This window comes from Gorilla gorilla, chromosome 22 (assembly GCF_029281585.2).
Source record: "Gorilla gorilla gorilla isolate KB3781 chromosome 22, NHGRI_mGorGor1-v2.1_pri, whole genome shotgun sequence".
NCBI lineage: Eukaryota > Metazoa > Chordata > Mammalia > Primates > Hominidae > Gorilla > Gorilla gorilla.
The window spans coordinates 46,923,101-46,948,974 of record NC_073246.2 but is presented as its reverse complement, the minus strand read 5'-3'; the positions used below and the strand labels follow the sequence as shown (position 1 = coordinate 46,948,974).

General features: G+C 47.7%; 1 protein-coding gene across 6 annotated transcripts in view; it reads right to left on the bottom strand.

The window, feature by feature from the left end:
* ADARB1 (adenosine deaminase RNA specific B1) overlaps positions 1-23,595 on the bottom strand; it is a 161,286-nt gene extending 137,691 nt beyond the window's left edge. For all 6 annotated transcript variants that reach the window (XM_031005171.3, XM_055373731.2, XM_031005174.3 and 3 more), the window contains exon 1: positions 23,374-23,595. The gene's annotated coding sequence lies outside the window, so the exon portion shown is untranslated. The remainder of the gene's footprint in view (positions 1-23,373) is intronic.
* Between the last annotated feature and the right edge of the window lie 2,279 nt (positions 23,596-25,874).

The following is a 25,874-nucleotide window of genomic DNA, read 5'->3' as shown; positions in this document are numbered from 1 at the left end:
AGCGAGGTGGCTAGGATGACTGCCAGGTTTCCAGCAGCTGGGTGGGTGTTGGTGACGTTCGCTGTAAGGAGAAAGGCTAGGAAATTTAGGAAAATGAAGCTCTGGTTTCAGATGTTCATTTTGTGACACCTGTGTGACATCAGTGGGGAGCAGGGGGAGGCTGCCTAGCAGGCTGGGCCAGAGGACCACAAGGAGCTCAGGTTGAAAGGCAAAGGCACTCTCCTTTTCCTTTAGGGAGCAGTGGTTTGTCTCTGGAATTGCTTCCACCCAATGGCCTCCCTGACAGCTCCCCTTGAGTGCCCCCAAGTCAGCATACCCAAACAGACCTGCTAGTCTACCCTCCCCATCACCACAGTGGGCTCCCTCCCAGCTGTCCAGTCACAGGCACTGCCTTCCACCTTGCCACATGGCCAGCACCCAGGCATCCTCAGAACCTTGCACATGTGTCTGAAGTCCCCACCAACCATGCTCCGTCACTCCTGCCTGGACAGCGGCCCCTCTGCGTCTGCTCTCCACCTGTTCTCCTGCCACAGGGACCCTTCCATGGCACAACTCTGAGTTCATGCCCCCAACCACAATGGCTTCCCACCTCCAGAAAAAAAAAAAAAAATCATAATTCTCTACCATGGCCAACGCCTTATACTTTGTACCACATTACACAGGGCCTCGGTATCTCCTGACTAGTTTTCAAATTGGGAGGGAGCACCAATCCATTAGCCCGAAAATCATGTTAGCCTCCCTCATTTGCACACCAGGCTTCCCCAAAGCTCATAAGCTTAGTTTTTCCAGCATTTGCTGTTTTGTCCTGTTACCAAAGAGAAGGTATGTGACCATCTCACAGTGGAAAATACTCTCCTTAAAGAATGGAAAGGGCCAACCCCACCCATCTCGTACCTAAAGGGTGCTGCTGAGGAAGGAGGGGAACTACATCTAGTTCCCAGCAGAAAACAGGAAAAAGAAACCGGACTTGAAGAGGAAGCTACTTGAGAACATTTAAAAAGAGGAGAAAGGCCGGGCGCAGTGGCTCACACCTGTAATCCTAGCACTTTGGGAGGCCAAGGTGGGTGGATCACAAGGTCAGGAGATCAAGACCATCCTGACTAACACGGTGAAACCCCGTCTCTACTAAAAATACAAAAAATTAGCTGGGCGTGGTGGCAGGTGCCTGTGGTTCCAGCTACTCAGGAGGCTGAGGCAGGAGAATGGCGTGAACCCGGGAGGCAGAGCTGGCAGTGCCACTGCACAGCCTGGGCGACAGAGACAGACTCTGTCTCAAAAAAATAAAATAAAAATAAAGAGAGGAGAAAATTCCTCCCGAAGCCCAAGCTGGCTTCCCCAGAGGTTCCCTCATCTCTCAGGAGCACTTCTGGGTGACAATGATGGGTTCTTTCTATAGTATGATCGCCCCTAGGAACGACCAGGGAGTCCTCGAGGAAGTACATGGGGACAAGAGCAGTTCTTTCTGGAGGGAAGGCTCACCAGAAACAAATCCAGAGACAGAAACCCTAAAGGGAAAGGAGAGTGGATGATGAGGGGGAGCATTGGGGCTGCCCCTCCAACAGCCTCAGGGCAGGGCAGTGTGAGGACACAGGCCCGCAGCAGCCAGCCCAGACCTGCAGGAAGACAGGCAGGGCCGGCACAGCTGGTGCAGGGAGCGAGACTGCCCAGCTTCCAGACTTCCAACAGGAGATATGCAAAACCCTTCCTCAGAGCAGAGGGGGCACTTGTCCCTTGCACTTCTGTTCCCTGTGGACAGAATCCAACTCACACACTCTTTCCTGCAGAAGGAGGCATCTAGAAGGAGGAAATGGGCTGCTTAGCCCAGCCGGTCCTCCTCTCCTCTTGGGCTAGGCGCACCCACACCAAAGTGCTAGGGTTTCTTCTCCTGCCACGTGGAAGGGGCTTGCCCCCAGCCATGCTCGTTACTAGGTGGGAAGTTTGTCTAATTTGGGATAAAGGATTAGCAAACCCGCTTGGCCAGTCAGCCACTTTCTCCAGTTGCTTTTATCTAAAACAGAGCCTGTATCTGATCTCCACTTGCCTATCTACAGTGTGTGTGGCTCTCTCAACTGGTCTGGAATTTGAGAGGGTAAAAAATGGGTGCTAAATATAAAGCCCCAACAGCCCCACTTTTTAAGCCTCCCTCAGTCAGGAACCAGGACTTACAGCCTACAGCTCCTTGTTGATCTGGCTGTGGGAGACACTTACTCACAGAGCCTGATTTTCTCGAGCACAGACCCTGCCCCAGGCATCTGGGCAACCAGAGGTAGCCGTGTAATACTCTTCCAGCCAATGAGAGACACTGGGTTTCCTGAACTCCTTATCGCTTTCCTGATGCAGAGACACCCCTTCCTGCCTCACCACCTCTCAGCTGGAACGTCAGGCTGGAGACATGACCCAAGGAGCCAAGCCGGCGAAGGAAACGTGCACCCTGAAACAGCGGGATGCAGAACCCTGAAACAGCGGGATGCAGAACCCTGAAACAGCGGGATGCAGAACCCTGAAACAGCGGGATGCAGAACCCTGAAACAGCGGGATGCAGAACCCTGAAACAGCGGGATGCAGAACTCTGAAACAGTGGGATGCAGAACCCTGAAACAGCGGGATGCAGAACCCTGAAACAGCGGGATGCAGAACCCTGAAACAGCGGGATGCAGAACTCTGAAACAGCGGGATGGAGACAGAAGCCTCGGGAAACGCGAATGACAATGTGAGACCCCTGTCCCAGCCCCACACCACTGGGGGAAGAGCTAACAGAAAAAGGGGGCAGAGAAAAAACACTGGGTTGCGTTCCGGGCAATGGTCACTGCGGGAAGCTGAAAGGGGGCAGGATGGACAGGAGCCTGGGGAGGGGATCCAGAGCTCAAGCAGGTCTGTGCTGCACTGTGTCAGAGCTCACGGCAAAGGCCGGGGCATCACACGCAGAGCAAGCAGGGAGCGCAGCCTGGGCTGGGGGCAGGTAGGCTGCACCTGCAGGGCTCCTGGTGACTGGGGGACCTACACAGAAGACTGAGCCAGAAGGATGCCAGGGTGGCACTGCCCACGGAATCCAAGAGGTTGGCTAGTTCTGTACAGTCCTGTTGAGACACTGATTAAGACCAGGACAAAATACAGGCCACTGACCTTAACAAGAGACAGATCATTAGTGATTAGCAAGACCCATTTCAGAGGGATGGAAGGCCAAAACTTGAACAGAACAGACTGAAATGTCAAGGAAGTCGTGATAGTGGAGAAGGTGCCCAGCACATGGGCAGCAGAATGAGGCTGCCAGCTTTGGGCAAGGAGACTGAGTGCAAACCTCGCCTCTCAGTGAGCGTCCAGGCCCCTCGGCTGATGGAGGTCTTCAATGTGTCTTCCTTCATCACAGTTATGACTTTACATCTGTTTGTGTGATTACTTGATATACAGACATCTGCATCACTAGAAATTTCCATGAAAGCAAGGACCATGCCTCATTTGCCCCCCTCTCTCCCCTCAACATGATGCGAGAGGTTGGATGGGAGGACAGGAAGGGGAGCTGTGTGGACAGGAAGCCCACCAGGTCAGCTGTGTGAGGAAGCAGTCTGGGGCCTCAGCAGGGCCCACATGCAGGGCCGTAGAAACCTTGAGAGCAGAAACACAAGCAGACATAGTGCTCAGGGCTGCTTCCATGTACAGAGGATGTTCCCTGATCTGGTGGGGCGCCTGGCAGCACGTGAGTGAGGCTGATGGTAGTGGTGCCAAAACAACCACATGTATCTCCCCAAAACCTATCACTCAAAAGTATCCTAGGGGATTAATCAAAAACTCTCAAAAATTTTACTTGAAGATTTTCCAGTTTAAAGGTAATTTCAGGCAATAAACTAGTATTGGGTCCAAAATGAGCTGACAGTACCTGGGAAGCCACACTACTGCTCGATAAAGACACGGACCAACAGCCTCACAGAGGTTATCAGTGAGGGATCTTGAACAGAGCTCTAATTGGGTACACGCTAACTGCTTTAACAGACAACTGCTTGCAGAGTTGGAAAAAATGCTTTTGAATGTTTCTGAACAAATAATTTGATATATTCTATTTCTCAAAAGACCCTCACTTTTTAAACACAAAGTCATCAAAAAACCGTCTTATGAAAGAGAACATTAAATATAACATTAAGATCAAGAAACTATCTTTAAAATTCTGTAAATAAAAAAAGTTACAATCAGGATGGGCAGACAAATAATTGGATCAATCACAATCACCTCAATCAATGACTAACAAATCACCAGTAAAAACGAAGTGCTAAAAAGCGAGTTATTTAATTTTATTTTATCAGACACTTCTCTGAGGAGCCCCCATGTGCTGTGCAGGGTCGAAAAACCCAATCCTAATGTACTTAAAAGGGCAGATGAGAGACATTTGCCTGAAATTAAAACATAAAGTAATTCTGTTCTGGGACTTTATTTGAAAATCCAGAAGAAGCCCTTGGCCGGAAGCATCAGCCTCCAGGGCCTCTTCACCCTGACATTCCTGAGGCTGCAGCACAGTCACCCCATACTCCTGGTGAGGAGCCCCCTGGAGAAAAGATGCACCCATGCCACCTCCGGGCACACAGTCAAAGGGCCTCTTCCTGAGAGAAGAGGACAGAACTTCCCAACACCCCGAACCTTCACTCCAAACAGGGTAAGACCTAGTTCCAGAGTCACAGCATGAAATGCAAGAGGCGGCAGAAAAACCCACAAGTCAGAGAACAGCAGCTGTGTGGCCCAGAGGGCTCGGCACCCACAGAAAGCCGGGTCCTCTCTTCCTCTTGTCAAGGACGTCAGGCAGATGCCTGTGGACACCTGCCAATGGGAGCAGTCGCCAGACCTAGAAGAGCCAAGCCCGGTGCGCCCTCGCCTGGAGTTGTGAGAAAAGTCCCTGCAGCCCCAGATCTAGGGCCTGCAACACTCTCCTACCCGAGACTCGAGGCTGCCCTGGGAACTGGTGAGAAAAGCCAAAGTGCACCCCAGCAAAGTGCCTGGATCAGTCCAGGTTCCTGAAGCCAAGTGCCGGTGGGGCGAGGTCCAGGCACAGAATGGGCAGTGGCCATGCTGCTTCCTTCCTGGGGAGGCTGCTTATTTCAGAGACTAATTTCCTGGTTTTCCCTGTGCCTATTGTGTGAATATTTGGGGGTGGGGTGGGGTATAAGCTGAGACTCATCAGAAGGGTTTCAGGGCCTAGTAACAGATTACCCTGTTGGCTATAGAAATGGGACTGAGATAGCCTCGACTTTAGAAAATGGAACATGATACTAGTTTTGACATCTTTAAGACTTGGGCTCCATCAAGAAAAAAAAAATTAAAGGTACAAAAATGTGTGATAATGAATTACTCCTATTTTACAGGAATGGGAGGCTTGATTTATAAAATAGTTTTTTAAATTATTATTCAGGTAAAGGGTTAGATTTAAGCTATAAAGAGCTTGACTGGTTTTCCTCTGCCTTGTCTGCTCTGTTTTGGAATAATCCCTAATATTGTTCATTACTTCAAAATTTACAGAAGATGTTTTTGTTTTTCCTGTGTCATACTATTAGTATCAGTCTAGTCAAGTGACTTGTAAATACCAATAAATAGAATGTATCCATTTTTAAAAATCCAACAGGAGCACAATAATAGGGAAAAAGTTAACTTTTGACTAAAGCCGAATTCCTGATTCTAAGATTTAAAGGTCACCCACCAGGATTAAGATTTGGTCCTCACAACTGTTACCTGAAGGTAAGAGTAAATTCCAATGGTATAACTATATAAAAAAAAATAGATAACAGATATTTCCATAAAAATTGTTTATGTTCATTTTTAAAATCTCTCTCATCAAACAGTTGTAATGCAGTAGAGAGAATGAGAAGAGAGAGAGGTCAGAAAGTCACTCAGTAAACAAAAGGACCACAGATTTTTCTCCATCCTCAACAGAGATTCCAGTTGATGAAGAAGGCTGCCATGCAGGCTCAGGGCAAGGAAAGGGAATGTGCTGCTAGCACTGGACCTCAGCTCCGGGCAAGGCTGCACCTTCTGAACTGACGGCCCAGGAGCGAAGTGACCCATACTTCCTCCAAAGCACCACTCTCCAGACATGGTAATCCAGGCCCAGAAGCAAAAGTCAGTCCCACTGTGCCTGTCACACACTCTGCTCCTCTACACCCTCCTCTAGGAAATGAAAGAGGAAGGATATTGATCTCTAGGGTCTTTTAAATTGTTCCAAATAAATAAAATAGAATTATTTTCTCTTACTAAAAATAAAACACTGATTTTCATATTAAAGACAAATTAATTTTGCAAAGGATTAAAAAAGCAGAAATCCAAATCAGTTTAGCAGAAAGATGAACAGATGGATTTCTGAGGTCCACTGGCCTGCATCCAAATTTCGCAGCCTAGCCCACGGTTAAACTCGATCTGGAGTCTTCCAGCTCCTCCTCCTACAGGGAAACCCCCACTCTCCCTGGACTGTGGTCCACAGGAGAACAAGGAGCTCTACTCCATAGGACACCAGAGCATGAGCAAACATGTGGCAATGCTGTAGGATGCTGGTGACCAGGATCCTGCCCCTGGGAGCCACTAAGCTGCCAGAAGACACAGTCACCCAGGCAAGGCTGTGAATAGCACCCCATATCCCTATTGCTCTCCCTCTGAGCCATAGACAGAGATCATGCTGGTGGGGAATAAGGTCTCATGATGTCCAGAACTATAGCAGAAAACTGTAAGCTGATCTCCTGCTCCTCATTAAGTGATGACAGTTCACACAACACAAAAAGTGCCACTTCACCAAACTGTAGTATTACAACACTTTCATCATTAACCTTTCTAAAGTAAAAATCATCAGATTCAAGTCTTCTGTTTTTTCATCATAAGAATTCAATAAAAGCAGAAATAATTATATAAGCAGTTAAGCCAAACGTCAACTAGCACTGAAGCAGTGGAAGAAATCGGATTGATTTAGAGTTGATTTAAGATAATACCAGGGGCAAAGACAAGTGGATGTCTGAGTTAGGGGAAAATTGGCAAGGATGGTCAAATAGAAAAAACACGTGACTTAAAGACATAGCAGAACATATGCTCTGTGAAGAAAGGGACTGAGTTATTTCATTCACTGCTAAACCTTTGGTATCCAAAGTGCTCAAAAAATATTTATTCAATGACTGCATAAACACATGAATGAAAAACGTCAGTTTATATGAAGTTGATGAACTTCATGAATATAACATGGCAGCAATGCCCAACATTTAAGAAAAGTTATCACAGAACCTACATTGTTTAATAAAGCCAGTGCCACAATAATAATCAGATGCTCAATTTTTCAATAAAAATCATTACAAACCCTGCATTTCGCTATCTACAAATGAGGTGGCCAAGGCAGTTCTTGGGGGGAAAACGTAGAGCTGCATGTGCACAGAAGAGAAAACAAGGATGACGTGAAAATAAACAAGGTATTCAATCCCCAAGTGAGAACAAAGGTGGAGAGAGGTCAGAACCGGGGTCCTCCTGGGGAGGGTAGGAGTGCTGAGCTGCACAGGTACCAGGAAGCCTCCGGGTTGATCCCAATGATGGTTGTGTGAGTGCACACAGATACGAGAGTCCCCAGGCTGCACACTCAGGCCCCACTGGTATACTTATACCTGTTCATGAGAGAAGACTGTCACATTTTCAGGAATTTTGTAAACCAGTTGACAGCTCATTGGTAGCTTGAAATAGGGCATGGTAGGGACATTTATAACTTGGAAATTGGCAAATGCTACAAATCAGGGGTTTCCATACACTCCCACTCCTCCTTCCCACCAAAAGCCAGGTGTTAAGCACTTATACCACTATGTAGCTACTACAGCATGTAAACTACATGAAAAAAATGAAAAGACTAGGGGTAGGGCTGGGGAGAGACTCATTTTGAAAAAATAGAAGGTATTAAAATAAATAGCAATTTTAATTTTGCACTGTGTTAAAAACAGGATTATCCCCAGAATGCAGGAATGTTTAATATCAGGAAATCTATTAATGAAATTTGCTATATTAACAGACTGGAGGGAAAACCACGTGATCATTTCAACAGACGCACATATGGTAAAATTCTACTGCCACTCATGATAAAGATTATTTTGGACAAACCAGGAAGAGAAGGTAACATGCTAGACAAGATAAAGGGTATGTACAAAACAACTAGAGTAATGTCACACTTAAGGATGAAATACTGGAAGCATTCACGTCAAAGACAACAACGAGATGCAGCCTGCTAGCCATCACTATGATCCAAACACTACACTCAGCACAGTACCAGATGTCCTAGCCAATTAATACAGGGGAAGTACAAAGCTTAGAAAGGAAGACGCATGTTCCCAAAAGGATACTCTATCTAGAAAACATGAGACACAAATGACAAGCTGTGGACACAACATACAAAAACCAATCACTTTATCACACAAGAATAATAAGCAATTTGAAATGTCATTGAAAGAAAACATTTAGTAGTGATAAAGGTGATATTTCTGATAACTGGGCAAAGGGCAGACTACTCAATGACAAATGCAAATGATTAGCCAATTGAAAAAATATCCCAACTTCAAACTGTACAAAAACAAATTTCATATAGATCAATATGCTAAATGTGAAAAACAAAATATAAAACTATTAGAAGAAATTAAAGAAAAATATGAGTATTGTAGTAGGGAAAGTATTCTTAGGATTCAAAACCCAAAAGCCATAAAGGAAAAAAACTGATAAATTTGACTATATTTAAAATTTCTTTTTAGAAAAAAAAAAATCGACCAAATCCAAAGACCAAGATAAACCAGGTAAACACCTTCACATGGGAAGAAACAGAGACAGGGGCTGGTCCTGCCATTTCTGCCATTCTCCCATCACATTCTGCCATGGGTTTCTTTTTCAACTTTTTATGTTGAAATTTTAGGCTTATGGGAAGGCTGAAAAATAGTACAGATAATTCCCCTATGTCCTTCTCCCAGCTTCCTCTAAAATCATAGATTTGTAAGTTGTGAGCATGAGGAGAAGTATGTATCAATCATAGACCTGTATGTTGTGAGCTGGGAGAAGGATATATCGAAATCAGACAATAAACACTGGCACAATACAATTGGCTACACCACAGGCCTCATCTGAATTTCGGTGGTTTCTCCACCAACACCGGCTTCTGTTCCAGGATTCTGCCCAGAATCACAGGCCACAGTTAGTCATCAGGTCTCTAAGCTTAGACCAGTCCTCGGTGTTTCCAGTGTTCATGGCCTGGACACTTCTGAGGAACACCGATGAGGTATTTTGCAGGATGTCCCTCTACTGGAGCGTCTGACATTTCTCCATGACTAGACTGTGATTGTGCATTTGTAGCAGGAGTCCCTGACAGAGCACATGCCATGTGGTGTGGGGTGGCATATGATGCAACTTGTCTCGTCAGGTGATGCTGATCTCGATCGCCCAGGTGACGTGGTGTCTGCTGGCTTCCTCCATTCTAAAGTTACTATTTTTCCCTTTTTAATAAATAAATAACTTGAGGAAGAGATACTTCGAGACTAGGCAAATATCCCGTTTCTCTCCAAACTCTGGCCCACTAATCAGCATCCTCCCGCGGAACTCACCTGAAGTAACTATTTCCGCAGTGCTGCCTGAAGGCGATTTTCTATTTTCTCACTGCTCCTACACCAATTAATTGGAATGTTCCTGTCAGGAAGAGATGTCCCTTCTCCTTATTTTTTCAATTTCTTCTTATATCAATAGGTAGTGATACTGACTTTGTTTTATAGAGTATACACCTATACTATCATTACTCATTTCCTTGCTCAAATTGACCCTGCTTTGGCCATGGGGCTCCTCCAGGTTGCTTATGTGCCCTCTGACACACCCCATCCTTTTTGGCCACTTCCTTATTTCCAGCATCATCAGAGGTTCCAGACTCATCTTCTGCAAGGAGCCCTGCTTATTTTTATCGGCAACTGATATTTAGGTGAGCTCCCTGTTGCTGGAGGTCATTGCTTCCAGGTCTTCCCAACGGACAAGGCTAGGAGATGCAATATGTAGGTGTATCACTAACCCATGTATGTAACGTGTACACCTATATTTACTCCTGCGCTGTACATGCATCTATTAAAGAGCAAAGAGTCACACTGACACCTATTCCAATCCAACAGCACGGCCTCCCTCTGCCATCTTCCTTTTGTTATTTGTAACTTCTTCCTGGGACAGTGAGAAACCTGGCTCTCATTATCCACTACGATTCTGCTTATTTGTTCAATCCCCACATACACATAAAGTCGTTTCACATTGCTCACCATTAACACTGAGAAAAAAATTTACTACTATTTTGTACAGTTCTCTTCAGCCTCACAGAATCCAGTCAACATATCATTTTCCCAAATAAGGTTAACACTTTCCTTTCCACCCGCTTTGCTGTGGCCCTGCTGCTTTGTACTACAGTGAGATGTGTGTTTTCTGCTTATATTTCATTTTGGGTCCCCCACATCCTGGCTGATATTAACCATCTATTTTACTTTGGAGGATATGAAGTATTGCTGTGGTTTCAAGAGCTGGGCCGCACTAAAAGGTGTACTGAGAGCAGCACTGCACCCCACCTATGACCTGGCACCCACTCCACTTCCCAACCCCCTCGCCCTCTGCACCCCACCTATGACCTGGCACCCACTCCTCCTCCGTCCCCTCGCCCTCTGCAGTCACCATCTCTTTTGTTTCTGGCTCTGCCCTCCTGTATCTCCTCTGCACAAGTGTGCAGGGAGCGTGTGTTTTCCTGCATCCCCTTCTTCTCACGTCAAGGGCAGCATTTAGATGTTCTTTGGTACTTGCCTCATTCACATCCACGTGCCCTGGAAACCACCTCAAACCAATTCACAGAGGTCATCCTCAACAGTGGATGTGGTTGTGTGGCTGTACTAGAGTTCACTCAACCCTCTCCTGCATATGGATATTTAGGTTACTCCAAATGTATTTTCACATGGTTGGAGGTCTATCTTCTGGAAGGATTCCTAGAAGCAGAATTGCTGGGTCAAAGGGTAAGTGTTTCTGTGGTGTTGTAGGCTGAATGTGGTTTTAATATGCCCAACCGTACTTCACCGACTTCCTCTTCTGATAAGTGGGGGGAAAACATCAAACACCCGGTAAGAACTCATCTGCTGAGGACCTAATAGTGTGCACAACACAGGTGGTCAGCTTAAGAAATGCTAATGGCTTCTGCTCGACATTATAACCATATTTCATCCTATCATAGGTTCATACAATTCAAGAAGCACAATGCACATCACAGAGACAGACTTCAAGAGCAAGCCAAATAAATGGCCCTTGCTAGCATTATCAGTATCAAACAAAGGCTTCTGTCTTAAACTCCATTTCGAAGCTCCTATGAACTCCTAGGAATCTACCTATGAGAAATGAAAATACACATCCACATGCAGATATGCTTGCTAATGTTCAAAGTCACATGATTCATAATAGCCAGAATGCAGAAACAACCCAAAGTCCATCGCTGGAGCGGAATAAACGAACATGCTACGCCAATACGACTAAAAGGAACAAACTACTGATATGTTCTACAACACGGATGAACCTGAAAAACATGTTAAGTGAAAGCCTGATGCAAACGATGACACAGGACATGAGCTGCTTCCCATGAAATATCTGCAAGGCACATGTGGAAAGAGCAGGCAGGCTGCCTGAGCGGTTGCCTGAGGCTGGGCTGGGTGCACGAAATCAACTGCAGACAAGCACAGGGAACATCTGGGGTGACAGGAGTGTTCAAGAACTAGACTGTGGTGATGTCTGCACAACTCAGACATTCAGAAAATCACTGAATTGTCCTCTTAGAGAGGGTGCATTTCATGGTAGCTGTTTAAAACAAAACAAAACCGCCTCAAAATGCCTTTCCTATGGTTTATTTTCTCCCCGTATTTTCCCAGAGCATTCTAAAAAGGTGAACACTCAAAGCATTATTTGATCATAACTTGCAATTTGCATTGTTTCCTTCAACAATCAATAAGCCCAGGAAATCATCTAGATAAATTCTCAATGCAGTGTGAAAAGGCACACAGGGCAGGTCTTCTGTCCAACAGCACCGCCCTATCCTGGCTTCACACATAGCAAGCAGTGTCTGGCAAATCAAAGCCTGCCTTTTCCAGTCTACACCGTAGCTCAAAATCATTGTCCAGGAAAGGAAAAAACCTTCCTTTTCCTACAGCAAGGGCTTCCAGCAATAAACAGAACTAAAATCTATCAGGCACTTCTTGCCTGTGCCACACATAACACGTGCCTATGGCTGATTCGTGCATGGAGAATTCAAGGTGAGCTGCACGGGAGGCTATATGTCAGTTCTGCGTGAGAGGCACATGCTCAATGACGTCCTTTAGGTTCATGTGACACCAGCCTTTTCTGTGTAAACATAATCAATTCCTCACAGTTTCATTAGAGGGATAAAATTAAAGAATTGAAAGCTTCACTATGTAACAAGATAAATATGTCACTCATTCACCTGCATGTGGGTGAAAACATCTACTACGTGACACCAAAAAGTGCAGAGGGAAAAAATTCCAGAGTAGAAGTTAGAAGATGTCACTTTTAACCCTGCTCTTCTCCTGGGTACATACATACATAGTATGTAAAGGACTCAAATTCAAAATGACCAAGACTAATAAATATGCATTTGATGTGACTACTTTCATTCATATCTAGAATGGAGTAGACGTAAAGAGTCCAATCATTGCTGTTTAACTGCAGCCAGGGCGCTGAAGTTTCTGGAAACTGTAACCTCTGTTTAAATCGACTTCACACTATTTATGCTGAGGTCTAAACCAAGTGAAATGTGTAGATTAACACTAAGTAGTAAGTGTTTTCCACCATTCTTCATGTAGAGGTCAGAGGTCACGTCTGTAGCTCCCCAGCATCTTTTGAATCTCCTCTCTCTACCTGGGGATATCCCTAAGACAAAAGCCAGAATTCTATTTCCTATTCTCACAGCCAGGGTGCATTCGGCCAGTCAGATGAACCAACACAAAACCTCACCTCAAATGATAGAAATTTGAGGGAGCAGGTCCCTAGTGGAAACTATTCCTGAAAAGGGAAAACAATGAGACAAGAGAGGGCTTGGGGATGCAGCAGCTGGCAGAGGGCCCACCAGCAGCATCCAGCAGCCCAGGCTCACTGCACATGATCCCAGGGTAACCAGGTACCGTGTCTGACTCCAGCAGCCCGGGCTCACTGCACATGGTCCCAGGGTAACCCAGTATTGTGTCTGATTCCAGAGCCTCACGAAGACTACAAGAAGCCACTTTACATTCTTGAAAAGATTCCTTTTTTCAAGGAAATCAACTCACTCTAAGTGACTTAACACTGGGTGGGTTGGACACCTTGTGCCCAACTGTTACTAATCAAAGAAAAAGAAACAAAACTGGGTTTATGTGCACTGCCATAAGTAAACACACAGGAATAAAATGCAACTTTCCAACTTACTCTCCAGCCTGACTGATATATATGTTAAAGACCTCCACTTCTAACTTTGTAATTTTAGAAGTGAGGGTTAATGAAATATTAACTACTACTGAATTACCTCTGGTGGCTTATGATAAACTCTGGACTTACAGAAGTGAAAAACAACCCCTGCTCAATTTAATTCAAGACAACTAACACAGTCTAGTCCCCCTAAGACTGAGGAAACAGAGAAAGGGATCAATTCTAATCCCCTGGAGTTTCACGTTTTCTCTTGGACTCTGAATCCATCATTCCACCTCTCTCAATCCTGCCTCCCAAGCCCGCTTAACCCCTAAGGCCTAGGCCCTCCCTTCCTATATCTCACCTCTTTCCACAGTTACTGAGTCAAGAGAAGGGACAGGACTCTGTGCCAAGTGCCAGCCTCGCGTGAGCCTCGGCAGCCATGGCAGGAAGTGACGTAGCACCACCTACCATTAGACAGGACTACACATAGGTTCTATGATGATTATTTATTGCACAACTGAATGAATGATTATTTGACTCTGACTTACAATAGTCTTCCAGAAATGGAGAGAACCTCGGCAACAAGCAATTCAACTGCCCTCATTCTACATCCAAGGAGCCTGCAGCAGAGCCATGAAGAGAATGCACCATCCTGTTCAGAAGCAGGGCTGGGATTACAATCCTGATCTCCCAAATTCTGGGACACTTTCCTGTTTGCTCCTTGACCAAAAACAGCTTATAAGAGATGCTTTTTTGGCCAGGTGCAATGGCTCCGCCTGTAATCCCAGCATTTTGGGAGGCCGAGGCAATTGGATCCCTTGAGTCCAGGAGCTCGAGACCAGCCTGGGCAACACGGTAAAACCCCGTCTCTACAAAAAATACAAAAATTAGCCGGGTGTGGTGGCATCCACCTGTAGCCCCAGCTACCTGGGAGGCTGAGACTGAGGCGGGAGGATGGCTTGAACCCAGGAGGTTGTGGCTACAGTGAGCTATGATTGTACCACTGTACTCTAGCCTGAGCAACAAAGCAAGACGCTGTCGCAAAAAAACAAAAAAGATGTGTAATTCCTTTAAGCCTCCACAGTTGAATCAAATGTATTTTTTCATTTTATTTGGCTGCCTTTTCCTGCATCCTCCCAGAATTATTCGAAATATTCTTGTTTCTGTCAAGATGTAGTTATAACTATTATTTCAGAGAATGCATTTCAACTGTATCTTGTCCAAAAGGGGTTAAAATGATGCTGGCAGGACAGAGCTACTTTTTCAGGATGTGGCCTCCCTGTTTTCAACAGATAATTTACTATGTCACACTTTATGGTTTTATAACAATTTTGAATGTTTTATAAATGTTTCTATTCTACATAGAAAAGTGTGGAAATCTGGAGATAACACAGACATATGGGGCATAAATATATGACTGATTCACCAAGTACAATAGGATGGGGGGGCAGTGTAGGGAGGCAGCAAAAGCATACGTTTTCAGAAGCAGATAAACTTAATGCAGGTTCTACTACTTACTACCTACAGAAAAAGTAAGTTAAAGTTATTCTCTCCTTCAGCAAAGGCTTACAAGTGTCTATCTGCCAGGCACTGCTCCGAGCCCTCAGGACAGATTCAGAGCAATAGCCCTGCCTTCCTGAGGCTTCCATTCTGGCCAGGCAGGCTGTGTAGGGAGGAAGGGAGTGGTGGGTACAGATGGCAGAAATAAACAGAACAGTGAGCAGGGCACGCAGCACACAATGGTGCATGAACACTGAAGTGAGGGCTAGCTATAGGCCCCAAGACAGCTGGAGCCAGGGCTCTGAGTGGCAGGAAGGGACAGCAGGACAGAAGGCTGCAGGGGGACTCTGAGCAGGAGAATGACGTGATGTCTTCCATGTACAGGCTCAGATCTGACTGCTGGTCAAGAACAGACTGAAGGAGACCAGGAGTGGAAGAAGAGATCTGTTAGGAGGCTACTCAGGTAAGCCAGGCCAGTGTTATCAGTAAAAAGGGATGATGACAGTGACCCTTAATAGCAACATCCTAAGATCATCATGAGGATTAAACTACATTAAACTCATTTTACCATGTCTGACACATGGTAAGAGCTTAATAAATGTTAAACATTATCCAGCTTTCCTAGGAAGTCACTGAGCCCCTTAGCATCAGTTTCCTGATCTGATAAATAGGGGTAATGAGACCTCCTACAAGAATGTCATGAGAGGAATAACTGACTTAATTACAAGGACCCTGAAGAAGAGCCAGTTCTACCTAATAAAAGTTTTAATGCACGTGTCTGTGTTTTACAAACAATGCATTACAAATTTTGTAGGCCGTGGGAAGGTACAGACAGACGCTGGCTTACAACAGTCTGACTTATGATTTTTTTACTTTATGATGGTGTGAAAGTGATACATATTTAATAGAAAGTGTACTTTGAATTTTGAAGGTTAGGTGTATTAAATGCATTTTCAACTGACAATATATTCAAGTTATGAACCTCATCGTAAGTTGAGAGATATCTATACAAACAAATATTCTGCGAGTCACATATTAGGTGACAACTGCTTTGCAGACTCAAACAGAACCCAATACAAAATGAGGTCTCTAGTTGAAGACTCCTCACCTGAGATCCTCTGGAACGTGGCATCATCACATCATCACCACCCAAAGAGCTCCAAGAGCCCTTCTTGGTCCCTCCACTTCCCTTGTCTCCAAGACCTGATCTATTGCCCACAACCAAGAATTCACACCTGCTCTCTTTTCTCCAGTTCTGCCACCTCTGCCCCGCTAAATCATGGCAGAAGTGCCAACCCAGGCCTCCATTCTTCCTGTTGCACTCTTGAGAGTCTGCAGGACCTGGCCCCTGTGTCTCTGCAGCCTCACCTCCTAGCCCCTGACTGGACAATGGTTCTGGTCCTATCCTGGCCACTCTAATAAGCAGGCTCTCTGGCAGGCTATCCTTCTAGCCAGAAGGCTGTTGTCCCCTCTCCTGACATGAGCTCATGCTTTCCCTCTGGGCCTCAGCGTACCACATCGCACTCAGAGAGGCCTTCCCAGAACATCATGCCTCCACCAGGAGCCACCCTCTTGATGCCATCTACCTCAGCCGTGTCTCCTCGGTCATGCCGATAAAGACAGCACAGGTGCTCCTTGACTGACGGTGGAGTTCCGAACCCATGAACCCATCACAAGTTGAAGACATCCTAACCTTAAAAAGCATTCAATACACCTACCCTACCAAACATCAAAGCTTAGCCTAGCCTACCTAAAAGGTGCTCAGAACACTCACATTAGCCTACAATTGAACAAAATCATCTAATACAAAGCCTATTTTATAATAAAGTACTTAATATCGCATGCAATTTATTGAATGCTATGCCGAAAGTGAAAAACAGAATGACTGTATGGGTACCACAGTCAAGTCAAAAATTGTTACTGGAACCATCATAAGCCGGGTCCGTCTGTAGTTGTGAGGCACGGTGTCTGCCTCTGTGATCTGTTTAGTTTCCCCACCAGAATGTCAGTTCAAAGAAGCACAGACCTCCTCCCTGTCCTTCTCCACCGCATCCTCCCACGATGACTCACACAGAGCAGGCACTCAGGAAAGCCTGCCCTGAGAGAAAAGAGCAAAGGGAAAATGTTTCCACAGCAGTGGGAACTACTCTCCACTGCACAGATGATGGAGAGAATGCAAGGAAGCTGGGGAAGGCTTCTTCACATTTCATCGCATTGGCTGAACTACTGAGAAGATGGGTGTTCTGAAACTCCAAACCTGAAAAAATCAAATAATCACAAAAACAAATCAAAACTCATGCAATTAAGATATTTTACCAAGTTAACAGGCAACTGTGTTTCACTGAATGCTGCTGACCCAGTGGAACATAAACATATACATGCAACAGGCCCAAAGCAACAATACCTGCTTTCCTCTGGGGGTAGGGTTGGTGAGGGAGTCGTCTTAAATGCAAAACTGAAATTCCCAGCTAGGCAAATCAAGCACAAATCAGGCACCGAGTCTTCTAGTCCTCTGAGTACTGAATTTGGTGAATAAAGGTGCCAACCTCCAGGTAACAATACTTTTAGAGAAAAGTGAATTTTTTAAATAAATAAAAAATTCCATTTCCACATGTACCTTTCTGTAAGTACGCCCCATGGCATGTTCAGCACAAGCTGGTAAGAAGCTGGATCCTGAGTCCTAGGGTGAGATTCTGAACTTTTTAGGACTAAGGACAAAACCATGATTTATTTCCTGTCCTCCTTTCAAAAGGGCAGCATGTCTTGAGGAATATTTCTGAGTCCAGGCTCCCATGTGCAGAAGTCCCGCCTCCCTCCTGAAGTCCCGCCTCCCTTCTAGAGCTGAGCATCCCTGCTCTTCCTGCCTCCCTCTCACCTTCTCAAGGACTTGGCTCCAACATTATCCTCTTTCCTGGCATATTATAAATGTTTCCCTCTACTGGATCATTCCTATTAGCTCATAACATGCTATCATCGCTCTCATTTAAAAATACAACTAAAAACTTCCTGTACCCATGTCCCCTCCAGCCACCATCCCATGACTCTTCCCTTTCAACAGAACTCCTCTAGAGAGTCGTCTACACTGATGTTCCCACCTCTACTCTATTTGTTTCCTCTCCCCACCACTCCAAACCTATCAAGGTCATTCACAACCACCTCTTATCAAAGCCAATAGGAAACTCTCCAGCCCACGAAGAATAAGAAGAAAAGAACCCCTCGGTGTCTTGGTTTCCAGGCCACTAGACTCTCACTAGTTTCTTCCTTCTTCAAACAGAGTCCTTTTCAATGGCGTTGCTAGACCCTCCCTCCCAATGTGGACCCCTTGCCAAAAGCTCCCAAGCCATTCCTCATCTCCTGCTCCTCTGTATCCATACTGTATGCCTCATTGATCAGCAATATGCAAATGACTCCCAAATTTACATATTTGGCCCCAACCTCTTCTTGAACCTGACCTTGAATTTCCATCCATATTCACCTTTCTCTACTCAGATAACTAATCATAAAAATAATAAGCAAAGTAAGCCCCATTAAATACTGTTAGTCAGGTACTATTTTAGGTACTTTACATTAGCAACTCAACAACCCTGACAAGTTGCTTTTATTCTTCCTAATTTATAGATGAGAAAACTGAAGCACAGAAAGATTAGACTGCTTGCTCAAGATCATCTAGGAAGTAGCTGCACAATGACCCAACCCTCGTCCTCCAGATCTGGCCCTTGAGTGGAGCTGCTGAGCTGGGCTGCCTTCCAGTCACAAGCTCCACGTGTTCAAATCCTAACACTGGCTCTTCCCAGACTTCCCTATCTCATACCTGGCACCAACGCCAAGTCAAAAGCTGAGTTGGAAGAATCAGATTCTAGATGTGAAGAAATTTCAGAATTACTTTATTTTACTTGTATTTTCCTTTTTTATGAAAGTGCATGAATTATATGATTTTAAAAGTCAATGCTTAGTCTAAGCTCTTTCAATGAGTATAAATGAATGCTGGGTAACAAGAAAGCATTGTGTCACAATCTAGTTGGCTACATTTTCCCTTTGTTAGCAGCATAAAAAATGATGATGCAACTTAAAAATGACGGCATCTTACAAATGCTGAAATTCAGTAGGCTGAATCTGATCTCACCACTTCCGCCCTGGTCTGAGGTGCCGGTACAGTCACCCAGCTTTCACAAAAGTCTAACTGATCTTGCTGATATTCCTCCTCCAGTCTGCAGTAGTGGAGGTGAAAAAAGCAAGCTGCAGTAAGGAGGTAAGGGTACATCCTGCCACTGCCACTTCCTGTGTGACCTTGGGTAAATCACTTAACCACTCTGTGCCTAGGTATTCCCCCCTGTAACATGGGAATAATGATAATAATGCCTACTTTTTGGACTGTCATAAGAATAAATGAATTAATATATGTAAAGCTCTTAAAACAGCCTGGCATATTGTAAGCCCAACAGCCAGAGTGGTACTTTTTAAAGATAAATCAGATCATGTCATTCCCAAGGAAGGAAGAAAGGCTCTCTTAAGGCTTCCCATCACACTTAAAATCTAAATTCCTTACCACAGCCTGTGTGCTCTAAGATGCAGCTCTCCTCCACTCCCATCTCACTTCCTACCACTCGCCCAGCCTCTCTGGCAGCAATGGCCTCCCTGAGGTGACCACCATACTACAAGGAGGCTCAGGAACTTTCACCCGAGAGTTCCCTGTGCCTGAGAGGCTGCTGCTGCCGCGACCTCAGTCCAGCTCTCTCCATCCTCACCACCTATTTGACCTTATCTCACCTACCCTGCCTCATTTGCCCTTCGAAGCAGTTAGGACACCAAATGCTTGTTTACTGCTCTCCTCCTTCCCAAGAAAATGAACCGCTCGAGGGGAGGAACTCTCCTCATCAGGCTCATCCTGAATCTCCAATACCTAGAACAGTACCTGGGCCAGGATGCATGGGTGAATGCCTGTTGGATGAATAAGCAAATGAAATGGAACCAGGTTCCAAAATCACCAAACTAGAAGCAAGTAGAGCTTCCATTTCACTGTACTTCCAATAAAAATACAAGGTATCTCAGAGTTACTTTCATCCCCCTTCCTGTTCCATCACAAAGACGTTAAACCTAAAACCAAAGTCACTTTTCTTTGTGTACGCCTAGGACATCTTATAGGCATACAGGTGGAAAAGTGCAGCAAGCAGTACTAATCAAACTACCAAAAAAAATGTGATAATTTGATATTAATGGCCCTAGCCCAACAGCTGTCAAGCTATGGATGAAGCAAAACTCTGCAAATGGAAGGTGCAGTAAGCCCTGCCACGAAGACCTCTGTGGGCTGCCGCGCTGTCCCTGTCCACACCCCAGATAAAAAGCTGTCACCTTGGAAAGAAAAGTCACTCAAGGAATAAGGAAGGAATCTTAATGATTTCACTGGACAATTTTTAATTTTCCCATTTGCTTTTCCTACCTCACATATTATGAACATACAAAATAATATGGGTTTTTTTTTAACACCACCATTTCCATCACACCAAATTACAGATTTAGAAGTTCCTATTTTAGAAAGTTGACACAGAAAACCACTGAGTTTTCTTTTTCTTTTCTTTTTTTTTTTTTTAGACGGAGTCTCGCTCTGTTGCCCAGGCTGGAGTGCAATGGCGCGGTCTCAGCTCATTGCAAGCTCCGCCTCCTGGGTTCACGCCATTTTCCTGCCTCAGCCTCCCAAGTAGCTGGGACTACAGGCGCCCACCACCATGCCCGGCTAATTTTTTATATTTTTTTAGTAGAGATGGGGTTTCACCGTGTTAGCCAGGATGGTCTCAATCTCCTGACCTCGTGATCCACCCGCCTCGGCCTCCCACAGTGCTGGGATTACAGGTGTGAGCCACCGCGCCCGGCCACCATTGAGTTTTCTAATAAAATTGGACCTCTCTGAGCTTTTTGGTTTCAAACTAAGCCTGATAACTTTGCTAAACTTTTTTATATGCTGGTAAATGTGTAACTTCATCTATTTCTTTCCAAAGTTAACTACCTCCTGTCTGTTTAAATTATATTGTTTGATCACAGAGCTAATCACAGCATTCAAGGGAATAAAACCCAGTTCTTAAGTAAAACAGCTAAGAAATTTTGATAATAACTAATTAGTAGGCTTTGCTTGTACCCACGTGTAAGAATATGCACTATAGCAAGGCTTGTCATATATTAAAACATATACAATACACACTTTGACTCCTGCTAGGACAATACACAATTGGGTGCAGCCTTTGAACCAAGTGCCCAGGGATGGAGTGGAATGAGGCTTTACCTTTCTGTAGGTACTGTGTGCTTGCTTATCTTTTTAAATCTATCAATACAAATGTACTGCTTTATGCCAGAAGCATTTCTGATCTCTACCTATCTTGTTAAGTACTGTATCTCCTAGGGCCTAAAACAGGGAAGGCCTACCACATAACAGGCCACAGACAAGTATTTGTCAAATGGATTAAGTTTGTTTTATGCATTCACTAGACAAACAGAAGTTAAAAAAAATTCTTATTCCAAAAATCTAAAAGAATTCAAATGTTTTACAATACATAAATTCACGAGGAAGTGAAATTAGCCTCTGAGCCAAGATGTTTTTTGTGGATGATGTTATCACTTCATAGCTAATCCTTCCCCCTTGGCCTCCCAGTAACAACTGCATGAGCACGTCACACCAGAGACACATGTGTCATCAATTTCTCAGAGCTGGATCGATTATTTTTAAGCCCCTGTCCCTGCAGGAGGGCCTCCTTTTTTCCTTTCCAACTACAGCTTCAAATTTGATGTAGATGTAGTGGGATATACCCAGTCTTAGGAACCCTCAGACATCTAACAGGGCATCACTCACAGACAATGCATTCCTTTCAGAGTCTGTGTGAGTTCATCCTCTCCACCACAGGCAAGATATAGGCACCCAGCTCAGCCTGTCTCATCAAATATTTATCGAGCCCCTGTTGTGGCTGTCCATGCATACTGGACCCTGCCCTCTGGAGGAACCGCGCAATGAGAGACAGTTAATTCTCTTATCCAAGAAGGAACTGTATCAGCCAAGCTTTTATCCTTTCTTCCTTCTCCCTTTCCCCTCTGGGAAACCCTCAGCAGGCAAAAAGGATACAGCAGTCTCAACCCCAAGGAAAAGATGGTCATCAAAAGACAATTATCTTTTCTATCTCCTAGGAACAACTGCTCTTAAGACAACCTAGCGTTTTGGAAAATGCAGCTCTGGGTGGCACCTTTCGAAGCAATAAAACACACGGCAAAATTTAAGAGGAAACAAAGAGGATTAAATACATATTTGTATTCTCAATTAAAAAAACTACGGTTCTATCATCTTAATTATGGAGCTAAACGTTAAAGAAACAAGTTTGATATCACGCCACTTTTCGTTACACTTCGAGAACGGAATGCAATAATGGTTAGTAAGAAGGAAATAAAATGCCTGTATCAGAAGTAACAGCCCAAACCTGCTGACCAAAAACATTAACTGGGAACTAAACACCACGGTGCAGATCTCCGACATAGAAACCTGGACAGGTACACGTTTTAGGTTAGGTTTTCCAGCGTGTAAATCGGGACTCCAACACGTTTCAGCGTCCACAGCCCAATCTGACATCTTCCCTCGCACCCATCCACCACGCAATAATTTTCCTTCTCATGTAAACACGTCAAAAGTCACCTCGGGCCCCAGATTGCTCCCGATGGCTGCAGACGCCCGGCACCCGCAGGAACTTCCCTGGCCCGGGCCGCCCGCGGCGCAGAGTATCCCGCGCGGACACTGCGCCCTCGGAAGGAGACGCAGGACCGTCCAGGGCGCAGACTCGTCCCCAGCGCAGTCTCCACTCCCGTGGCACAGCGTCCCCTCCCAAGGCAGCCTCCCCTGCCCGGGCCCAGCCTCATCCCGGGCGCAGCCTGCCGTCACCCGGCGCAGCGTCCCATACCGGGCGCAGCGTCTCCCCAGGGACATAGCCTCCCGTCCCCAGGCGCAGCCTTGTTACCAACGCAGCCTCCAGTTCCCCGGCGCAACCTTGTACCCGGGGCAGCCTCCGGTCCCCGGGCGCAGCCTCGTCCCCAGCGCAGCCTCCGATCTCCAGGGCACACCGTCCCCTCCCCAAAACGCAGTCTCGGTCCCCAGGGCGCAGCCTCGTCCCGGCGCACCTGCCCTCCCCGCGGCGCGGCGCATCCCACGCGGACTCGGCGCCCTCGGGAGGGGACGCGGGGCCGCCCGGGCGCAGCCTCCTCCGGGGGCCGAGCGCCGGAGCAGACGGGCGCCCCAGGAGGGTGGATGCGAGGCGGTGCCGCGGCACCCTCGCTTCTCCGCGGGCGCCCTCCGCTCCCGGGACGGCCCGCAGCCCCGGCCCCACCACCAGTCCCTGCCCGGCGCTTACATAAACGCCGCCACCGCGGGGTCCGGAGCCCGCGCCCGCCCGAGAAGCCGCGGCCCCGCGCCGCCCTCACCTCAGCCGCAGCCGCGCCGCGCCTGGTCCTCCGCACGCGCGCCCCACGCTTCGGCCGCAGTCTCGCGCCGGGCGGCGCTCTGCCTCGTTGGTTGTGCGCAGCGGCGCGGCGTGGCCGTGGCCTCGCGCGGCCCGGAGCCCCGGCCGCCAACCTGGCCGCTTGGCCGCCGCTGCCGCCGCCGCCGCCACGGCCGCCTCAGCCCCGCCGCCGGCGGCTCCGCCCCCTCCCCGCCCCCGCCGGCCCGCCGGGCGCGCGCGCGCCGAGGGGGCGGGGCCGGCGCAGAGACGCAGGACGTGCGCGCGCTGGGGTGTCCGTGTCTGTCGTGGGCAGCTGGGCCTGTGGCGCCTCCCTTACGACCACCTGCGGCGGACGGGCGCGGGGCCGTTGGGGCTGGAGCGCGGCCGGAGCTGAGAGACCGCCGCTGGGCGGCTCCGGAGCGTGGGGCAAGAGCGCGGGACCGGCCTGGCGTCGCGGCGCCGCCCGTCCGAGCGCGGCTGAGGAGACCCTGCCCGCCTTCGTGTCTTCCTCTGGGTGCGCGGCTGCTGCGTTTTGGGGACGGGGTCTCACTGTCGCCCAGACTGGAGCGCGGTGGACCTCCGAGCTCACGCGATCCTGCCGCCTCAGCCTCCCTGGTAGCTGGGACCGCAGGCGCCCGGCGATTGGCGTTTGCGTTTTGCGGAGGTGGCGTCTCTCGGTGCTGCCCAGGCTCCCGGGCCCACGCGCTCCTCCCTGCAGCGGGCGCTGCCCCGCCAGGCCCCCGCCGAGCCCCCACCGAGCCGGCCCCCTCTCCCCGCCCGTCATCCTCACTGTAGACTCCGGGAGAGCCAGGTCGCGGCCCAGGACTCTGGCTGGACACGGTTCCCGCCGTCTCCCGTTTAGTTCGCACTGACACTAGCAGCTGCTCCAGTTACCAACGTTTAGGTGATGGTAGTTTTGTTTGATTTTTGTTTGTTTGTTTGTTTTAGGTTGATAGTAAAAGCATTTTTTATAGCATATGCAATAGACTTACTCTTCGATTTATCTATATTTACTGACTGTTCCACAGTTATACCAAGAAATGTTTACACAGATGATGATAAGCATATGTAGAAATGCAACGTTTTCACTGACCGGAATAACCAGCTCCAGGCTGCAGTTCTCTGCACGAAGATAAAGTTTGATAGGCAAACTTGGCAGCTCCTGACCGCGGCGATCTGAGCCCAGAGGAGCAGCCTGGGGCGGTGGGCAGAGCCAGGTGTGGACAAGCGGGTGGGTCCTGCACCTGGGTGGGGGAAGCGGCAGGTTCCAGGGTCAAATTGAGGTTGTACTAGCCCTGGCCTCCAAACCTCAGGCGGCCCACTCTGCCCTCGGCCTCTTTCCTCCCTTGTAAAGTGGGGAGTAAGAGACCATCACAAGCCAGGGATGGGGTGGCGCACACTGTGATCTCAGCCAGTCTGGAGGCTGGGGCTGGGCGGCGGGGTGGGGGGGGGTGCGGGTCGCTTGTGTCTCAGAGCTGGAGCTGTGGTGTGCGAGGCCGAGGTCCGCGCCTATAAATGGCCACTGCGCTCTGGCCTGGGCAACACTGAGACTCCGACTCTGGAAAACAACAAAACTTAAAAGACGAACACAGATGGAAGTTTGGGAGCCTGGTATGCGGTAAGCACTCCGCAGGTGTCAGCCGCCAGCCCGCAGTCCCGGACAGGTCAGGGGAAGGCCCGCGGTCTGCAGTAGGCTGCCGGCTTCAGTCACTGCCTGGTGGAAAACAAGCCTGTCTTTGGGGCCAGCCAGCTAACAAGTGAGCCCTTCACCCCATCTGAAGGCGAAGCACCCAAAGGGGCAACCGTGGACGGCTAAATAAAAATCAAGACTCCTGGGACGCCTTCTCGGGACACATTCTTAAAGAGATGCATGCCTGAGGACGTTGTGTGTATTTCTGTATAACAGGCCACCCCAAACCTCAGAGGGCGAAAACCTCTCTTCACTGCTCATGACTCTGTAGGCCTGCAGCTTAAGCCGGTTCCGCTGGGACGGCTTGCCTCGGCTCCATGGGGTGTCTGCTGGGCCCACTTACGGGCAGGCGCCCCGGGCAGATCCGGGCCACATGTCACCCACGCACCGCAGGCTGGCCGGGCCTCCCTCCCGTGGTGGCTGGGCTCCGTCGGCAGCAAGAAAAAGCAAATCCCCATGGTGCTTCCCTCCATCTTCCCAGGAAGGTGAGATGGCCGGGGCCTGAGTGGACGTGAGGCACTGCACAGGGGACGGGCACGGCAAGCATGGTTCATCGGGGCTGTCACTGCAGCAGTCTTCCACAGGCCTTCGCTGAGGTGCGGGTTGGTGTGGGGAATACAAGGGAACTCCCCAGAATGGAGGCTGCTTGTGCAAGTTTCCACTTGTCCTTTTTCTCCCTCCAGAGCAGCAGAGAGCAGATGGCGCCCGAGGCCGGGACCCTCTGCTGCTCCCACGGGCCTCTCAGGCGGCTCTGCAGGACCAGCCAGCAGCCTCTGATGCTCCCTTCCTATTCC